We start from the raw sequence: 8,867 nt of genomic DNA, 5'->3' as shown, positions 1-8,867 counted from the left end.
CATCAAAGAAAATTCTAGTCATAATCTCATCATCAACTTGAATAATTTTTTCTTCGCTTTCTACAGCTTCTGTATTTGTTCCTAAACTAAAAAGGTTTGTCGTATATTTTCCAAGAATATATAATCGAAGTCTATTTTTAATGTCTAAAGCAGAAGGATGGTCGTGAGCAGCTCCCATAGCACGAAGATAAGAAAACAAAGTTTCCAGTATATCGTGATTCAGTCTAAATGTTAATAGATACTCAATTTCGAAATTTTCTGTACTGTATATATTTTTCAAATATGTAAATAAACTTTTAAAAGAAGCATTATTTCGTAGAATTCCTTTTTGACAATCTATAAGATTTTTGTGATTTCCAATCCTCAAGTCTTTAATAAATTCACTCATATCGTGTAAAATAGCGTTTTGTCTATCTAAATCTAGTCCATAAGCATCAGTTTTGTTTTTTTTTAATTTTAATTTAGTATTTGTTGAGAATAAGCGAGCAGAATTCGAGCGACTGCAGAGAACACGATGGGACTGTTCTTCCCTCTCTCCCCGTCGAACTACGGCCAGCGTCAACGTCGCGGCTGCGGCGGCGGCACTCACTTCTCTGTGTGCTCTCATGCGAGAAAGACGCGTTAGCGATACGATTGTATCTACATAGTTCCTTTGTTTGTTTGTTCGATTTATAGTTCATTACTTGTGTTAAGTAAGCTCGAGGGTAAGCTCCAATTAATAAAGTGTTTTATATAAAAATAGGTGTTATTTATTTTCCCAAGTCACGCCAGGCACGCAGGTAACATATCTGGTTACACCAAAAATGATGACTTTTTAAGCTTGAAAAATGTAATCTATGCTAAGTCATTGTCGGAAAATTTGCTATCACTGAGGAAATTTGTTAGATAACAAGAAAATTGATATATTTGAATGTGTTAAGCAGACACCAAATCAATCCCACTGATGAGGAGTGGAAAATGGTGAAACGAGTTTGCAGATAGTTGAAACACACCAGAAGTCTGGGTCTTAAGTTTGAAGGAAAGCTTGATAACTTACAAGGTTGTTCAGATGCCAGTTTTGCTGACTGCAAAGGCTCGATTACAACAAAGGCGTTACCTTTTGAATTACATGCTAAACTAACTAAATTGCTTTTACTATTATTTAAAATATTAACATTTGTTTGCTTCTTTTCAGACGCTAAACCGTAATGCTGGACGACGTCGTTGAAATCTGCTGGGGAGTGAGTGTTGAGAATCAGCGAGCAGAATTCGAGCGACTGCAGAGAGCACGATGGGACTGTTCTTCCCTCTCTCCCCGTCGAACTACGGCCAGCGTTGTCTCACATTTGAGTTTTTTTTTAACAATTACTATGTGACGGTGTTTTAGCAATCATTCGAACCCTGTAGCGCGAGCTGAACCTAATAAAAAAGCTTCATTTACATACACGTTATCCAATTTCAATAATTGTGACAAATTTGAAGTTCCCCTAAACCACAGGAGCCAATATAATTGCACATAGAAACAAAAAGCAAGGACTAGAGGGAGAGCGAAGGTGATGCGTCACCAGCTCGTCAGCGACTTTTATTCCCCAAAATGTACCCATAAAAAGACAGCCACTCATAGAACCTCAAATGCAGCAGCGGCAGAGGCAGACCAGACCGTAGGCGAAAAAGAAACCGTCGGCCGCAGAGAGATAATAGCAAACGATTTCGTAGATTTGAAAGGAAGAGGCGCCTAGTCTCCTTTGGCGAAAAAGAGTTTTGAACTGGTCTCCGTTGCATATTTCGGTCCTGCAAAACTGCAGCCGTATGCCGCGCGCGGCTATCATTTGCAGGCTGCACCGCCGGCACATGTCTACGCCCGAAAACTCGACGGTGGTCACGCACGTCGCGACGACTTTTTTCCTACACACACCCTCCGGGAGATTTGGCCTTTCGCTTCGTTGCCAGATTTGACTGTTGTATTATGCGCGATGCGTGTATGCAGATTCGTATACACATATAAAGGTATAGAGGGATGAATCGGCCGGCAATTATCGATGGCGTCGCACCCTCGAGATGCAATTTGTAGATTTGTATCTCGTGCGCGGCTTCGATTTCTGTGTATAGGCAAATTAGGTCTACTGCTCTGCGAAGCTCGATATTTTTCTTGATACCGCTGGCTGAATTTTGAATACGATTAGTCATTCGTGTTATTTACTTCGCCGCAGAGGATTGAATAAAATTTGCATGAGCTTCCTTCGTAATTTGCGACTCATTACCCGTCATCATCTTCTACGGATTGTACGAATTTGAAAAGTATATTTTGATAATTTGAGCTGAATATTAAAGTTTGTATTGTCGCGATTGTTTGTTATTCGAAAATTTTTTTAATTTGTCATTAGCAACATGTAGAGGAAAATTCAAATAACCTTACTTTATTTATGCAAATAGTAAAATACATCATAATATTATTTAAAGATTGCGGAAACGTTGCAAAATATTACGGTTTATATTTCAAAACAGTGATAATCGAGAAATTTCGAAGCCATGAATGAGCAAAAAGGATTTCCCAGTCACTGAGTTTTGTTAACTTTACGTCGATAGACAGTTTGGGTGGAATTACTTATTAAATCAAATATTTGGGCGCATATTGTTATTGCCCCGACAAGTGTAAACGGAATTCATTCAACAATCTTCCTAATTACTTTAAGGTAAATAATGAAAACGTTAGCCAGTTGTGCAAAGATTACGAAAATTTGACACGTGTTACCGCAGTCTGGCAAGTGTCATTGTAAAATAAATGTCTCGTTCCACGTTAACATTAGGAAAGTCAAGAAAATATTTAAAAAATCGAATATTTATTATAAACAGTGAGCGAATTCCGAACCCACGCACTCGTCGTCGCGCCAAATAATACCAGACTCTTTCCACTGTAGAAAGAGTCTGTTCCTCCATCTCCAACAATCCACCAATGTTTCCATCAAATCAGAAGTACGGCAAAATATCGAAGCCAAAAGCCTCGCTGCCTGACCGTGCAAGTCTCGCGTGCGCATGATTGCAGCCCCTCGAGTTGCCAGTCAGGTTGCTTTATATTCCGCGCTAAATTCAAAGGGCGCGCGCACGACTCTTTTTTCTTCTCTTTTTTTTTCAATGAACTCCGCTACGGGCGCTGTAAACGCGCGTCGGCGTTAATAGCGCGTCTCGCGGAGTTGGCTCGTGCGCGAAAAAATAGCCTCGAGGTAGTAGCTGGCTTTACTTCTTTTAGTAGGAGCTTGCGGTACTAGTTATTTCGATTGATTTGATGATGCAAGAGATGCGCTCTATAGGAGTAGGTGTTATTGCCGATTATTATATTTACGTCTCTGCAAAAGTTACTTCTTCAGAATTACAATTATGATTCGATTTTATCAATGACGATTCATTCTTCTCCTTGCGCGTCGTCCACTCCGCGTATTTTATAATTGAAAAGCGCTCGTGGCTCATGATCATTAACGATCCTACTTATTTTATTGAAGCACTGCTGATTACCCGCAGACACGCCAAGCTCATTGTTCCTCCGACAACGAAATCCCCCTTCTTTTCTCCTCCTCCGAAAATCCTCCTTATTTTCAGCTCTCCCTCGCGGGCAAAGTAGCAAATCGTCAGGATGCGCGCGTGCGCGGCTCGCGCATACCCTCGGGACTCGTGCGCGCGAGCGAAAATCAAGAATTGCACTCTTCCTTTCTCTTTCTCTCTCTCTCTCTCTCTCTCTCTCTCTCTCTCTCTCTCTCTCTCTCTCGCTCAACGAAGGCCGGCTCCTAACAACTGTGTTTAAAAGCAGCCAAGAGCCTCCGTAGGCTATATGCACACTCTTTTAGCGAGCTGCAACATCGCCGATTTTTCGGAGCCGGCACATATACACCCGCAAGGCCTATCGTAAAGTCTTCGCGAGAGCCGAGGAGCGTAAAAGCGCCGCAGAAGAAACGGAACGAAATTGACGGTGCATTTACGCTAGACTGTGTCAATGTTGCGAGGGGAATCGAAGCAGAAGAATTTGGAACGTTTCCGCGAAACGATAACAATAAAAGTGGAAATGACACGTGGAACCAAAAAAGTCTCTGTCTGCGGTGCTTGTATGTTGCCGGTGGTAGTGATGTACGACTCGTATAAGTGTATCATTACTTACGGCGCGGCGCGTGTAATTTTGGGGGAGGAAGATTTTTTTTTTGGAGTTTACGCGATGACGACTTGATCATTATATGGAAATGGAGGCGTTTCGAACTCTGCCGCAACGCTGGAGTTTTAACGGTGCGCCGAGTTTTTATTATACACTTTTGTGCATTTTTGGGACGGGAATATATTCGAAATAATGTGTGGAGTTACGTTCGTTAGGAAACGCAGAGGAGATAAAAGTAGGCGTGTTAACTGCGTAATTAGACGAGTGCTAGTGACGAAGGAAAAATTTCGTCGCTTTATCAATAATTCATGTCACATAAAAAAACGAACAATTAAAGCGACCTACTTTCTCTTCTATTTGCCTTCCAAACAGCGCGTAATTTCCTGACAAAAATCTGCCAATCGATTCCTCTAAGCGATAAAATCCGCCCCACCAGAATAAAAAGCATCATAATACCCTCTCCCCGAAAATCGAATCAAGTTCCTCGAGCTTTGCAATCCGCAGGCAACCTCCTGCTGACGTCAAGAAGCGGGGGTGCGCCCCGTAGCACAAAGGGCCTTTTCCGCGCCGCTCGTGATTGCGCGCCTCCACGACTCCAATTTCCGCGCAGCAGGTCGCCTGCTCTCCGCGCCGCGACGGACTAATGTGCGCGCGCGGCTCTTCTCCAAGGTCGAAATATCTCTTTTGGTATACATTCATGTACTATACAGATGGTGGATTTCGCGCAGGCAGGAAAGGGCGCTAACGCGCAATGCATCATCCGACGTGTCTCGGGTTTTCATCGTTGTTTTTGCCGGAGTTTGGTTTTTTTTTCAGGGACGACTAAGGTCGTGATTTAATGAGCAGACTTTTGGGATTTTGTTTACTTTGAATTAGAGTTTATAGTTAGTTTCGAGCGCTGACCCATAACTGTATGAGATGATCAACATGACGTTTCTAATATTGAATAATAAATCGATTGGAATAAGCCTATTCGCGAAATGAAACCCAATACTTCATACTTGCCCACGTGAAAAACGGAAACAAAGTGGTACAAGCTAATTCTATTTATGCGATTAAAGCTAGGCCTTTCTCGCTCGTCGATATAAGTCTCCCGCTCGAAATTTTTGCAGCGCGCATCGTTATTAATGGGCCCCACGTGCGGGGCTGATGATGAGTTTTTGTCTCGTAATTATTTTCCGGGCTGAGCCGGCGCTGAGGACGTCGGTAGATTGGCCGACGCGAGAGCGAGAACAGGCGAAAGAAAGACGCCGCGCTGATGAAAGCGCTGTGCGGTCACGGGGTGGTCTTCACTCCTGACATTAAGAGGTGAATGGTTTGGATTTTCTCCGATGCCTGAGCCATTATGAATTGGCGAATAGACGTCGATAAAATTAGGTCTGGCATAAAAATTACATCTTATCTGAGCTTGGCTAGATTTAGAAACGAGTCTCAAAAATACATCCGCGCACGTGGACATCGAAAGAATCACGCTCTACAAAGTTTCATCGAAGCGAAATATCTGTGTACTGGTGCTTATTAAGTGCGAGAGAGAAAAGGTGTCCAGTCGCTCGATCCCATTAATCCCTCTCCGGCGGCTCATTTGAATAATCCGACCTCGAAAGGCTAATCGCGAGAGAGCACACGCGGTGATGCGTTTGACTGACTGAGCGACTGAACTCTCGTTAATTACGCTATCTGCACACGTCGCGAGATGCCGATAACGGGGGTTGATGTATAAGCAGACGCGCGTGTATACCCGTAGTCTGATTGATTTTTAATCGGTGGCAATTAACCTCCGCCTAAAATGGACATTTACAATTTCTTGTTTTGCTTCTCAACAATTCATTCGTGATTCACCCACACGAGTTATTGGATATCAACAAACTGTCATCGAACAACAGGTGTCCCAAAGCAATCAACACGTCGTCTGCCGCGTACATTCCCCCCCCCCTCCCCCACGATTTATAATAGTTACCCACCAAGCAATAAATCAAAGCGCGCGAGAAAATTGGTTGTCCACACGCCTATTACGGAACAAAAGAAGAAGTTGACAATTGCGCGCACGCGACCACCTGGTGCATCATCATCTTGCGAGGATGAAGTTGTATGTACCACTGATGCGCGGCCTTGATGAAGTATTACGGGGGGATATTTATGGAATGAGTATTAGAGGAATCGGTATTGAGATTTTTTGAAGTAAATAGAACATCACGAGAATCTTAAATTTAAACCGGAAAAAGTCATTGTATTCAGTTAGCCATGAGAACGCAGCACAACGGTCTCAAAAAATATACATAATCCATTATCCTTCACCGATAGAATAATCTTCTCGTCCATCGCAAAGAAAAAGCAAACGACTCACTTGCAAGATCTCATTAACCGGCAGATTGATTAATCCGTTAGAGTAAATAAGCCTGGAGAGAGCGAAGCAAGGTATTTGCGCGCGCTCACTGCTTATTCAGTAGCCGAACGCACGAGGCGCGTATTCATTGAGCTATGCAAAGCCGTTCTAGCCTCTATAATGCTGGTAGACGCTTGGGCGCGTTTACGCGAATGCTGTACAGTCGCGGCGTAATGAAATCGACGCTGAAGCACGTCCCTTCGACGTGCTCTCTTTCACGCTGTTTATTTATCTCGTTTTGCGCTTGCGTCAAGTCGTTTGTGAGTACTAATAAGGTTACAACATTGTTTTAATCGATACAGTTACTTAAAAAGATTTAGTACGTATCATATTGTTGGCATTTAGGTAAATCAGAACCTCAGTACAGAAACTATTGAATAATTATTGAAAACTACAACATTTTTACTCTTTTCCTATTTCTTTTATAATTTTTTTTAGTAAAAAAGTAGCATAAAGCTTCTTATATACCGTAACATTACGATGGACTTTTATTTCCCTACAACAATCAATTCAAAACGTTGGCAGTTTAGTGAGCAGATTGACATATATTCGATTAAATTTGAAAGTTTTGTGCTATTTTTTAACAAAAAGGATATAAAAAAAACTAGCGCGCCACGCGCTGCCTTACGGTCGCGGTGGCTTGCAGCCTTGCATCGCTTCGCGTTGGCAGTTTAGTGAGCAGTTTGACATATATACGATTACATTTTCACTTTTAGGATTTTGGAAAGGGCATACTACTTCTATCAATATATTGTGCGCACCGATATTGCCCACCAAGAGGATATCTACTACGTATACTAGAAGCATAAGTATATATTGGACTGCAATCGTGAAATAAGATTTAAAATTACGCAATACAATTAAAATATAAATAATTTACCATAATATTCCTATCCCTTATATAAGAAAAGTCGTGACCGGATGTTTTGAAGCCAAGATAGTCGTTATGTAATTAGCTCATGTAGTGCGCATGCGTCTAAGCCAGGAAGTCTAAACGTCTTCGAGGTTAGTACGCGCATTACATATATCGTACACATATATCATCGCATGTATTACTTTTATATTTAGGAAAGTCTACAGCGGGCTGAGACTGAAAAAAAATGTATGAAAATTAAAGATTGAACTATATAAGCTAACAATAATCTTGTTCATACGATAAAGCTCATTTTTTACACCCACTAGAGTTTGTACAGCGAGCGTTATGCGTCCTAACCTTAATGACGTTTGGACTTCCTGACTTAGACGCATGCGCGCTACATGAGTCAGTCACATGACGTTTATCTTGGCGTTGTCCTGGCTTTACAACATTCGATCATAACTTTTTAATATAGAAAATAAAATTCGTGTAAGTTACTGATTGTAGAACCTAATATAAAAGTGCTAGAAAAGGTATACTGTGGGTGAACCGCAGGTGGAGCAGGGTTGGAGCGATGCTGCCTTGCGAGACTATTTCATGGAGGGAATGACTGACGCTGATGTCGTTTTAACGCGTGCTCTTGTGGAAGTTGGCAACACTACCCGTAGCGGCCGCTTGGCTATGGGGGTGCCACCATAGTATGTGCGTCCAGCCAGTATAAGTAGGAGCATCCCTTGCTAAACTCAGTGTACTTCGAGATTTTGAAGTGTAAAGTCCTAAGCGCCCATACCAAAGTGTCTACAGTTGCCGGCGCAAGCTATTGAAACAGTAAGTTGCAACAGCTATACGAAAATTATTCCAGCATGTCGTACCAAACATTGGATGAATTTGCCTATATGAACCAACATGAGACGCAGCACATCTACCTCGAGTTAATCCACTGCGCCTGGAACAAATTGGGCAGGGCCTACGTGAGGATACTGAGTGTGCCTTCCGAAACCAAGGAAAACCTCAGCCTAGAGTTCATCAAAGCCAAGACCCCATTGCCACTGATCGTCGGTCTCGGTAACGCGGACTTGGTAAGAATGATGTTAAGCGACGGTGCCGACGCCAACGAGCCTGCGACGGGTAATTTTAGAGCCCTGCACATGGCCTGCTACAAAGGCAATCTGAAGATGGAAGAAATACTGCTGCAGGGCAAGGCTGATCCCAACGCACTAGATATATTTAAGCGATATCCTTTGATGGCTCTTTTCCACGCTATCCACTCAAAGTGGTTCGACATTGACTTGAACGAGTGCTACCAAATGACGCGTCTGCTGGTGTCCTACGGAGCCAAGCTAGGCGTTCCCGACATGAAGACTATGATCTACGCTATTAAATCCGCCAACGTGGCCATAGTGAAGCTTTTGGTAAAGGAGGCTAAAGGCGACCTAAAATAATACTCGCAAAATAGCGGAAATTATTGCCTGCACGTGGCCGTGACCAAGAGTACGTAATCGAAGCATTAA

General features: G+C 42.6%; 1 long non-coding RNA gene across 1 annotated transcript; it reads left to right on the top strand.

The window, feature by feature from the left end:
* The first annotated feature begins 557 nt into the window (after positions 1–557).
* LOC107981964 lies at positions 558–1,430 on the top strand. Its single transcript, XR_001729627.3, has 2 exons — positions 558–704; positions 1,175–1,430. It is a non-coding gene; the product is annotated as an uncharacterized LOC107981964 (long non-coding RNA).
* Positions 1,431–8,867: the final 7,437 nt, after the last annotated feature.

This window comes from Nasonia vitripennis, chromosome 1, assembly GCF_009193385.2.
Source record: "Nasonia vitripennis strain AsymCx chromosome 1, Nvit_psr_1.1, whole genome shotgun sequence".
Classification (NCBI taxonomy): domain Eukaryota; kingdom Metazoa; phylum Arthropoda; class Insecta; order Hymenoptera; family Pteromalidae; genus Nasonia; species Nasonia vitripennis.
The sequence above is the reverse complement of the archived record's forward strand: the minus strand, read 5'-3'. Positions and strand labels throughout refer to the sequence as shown.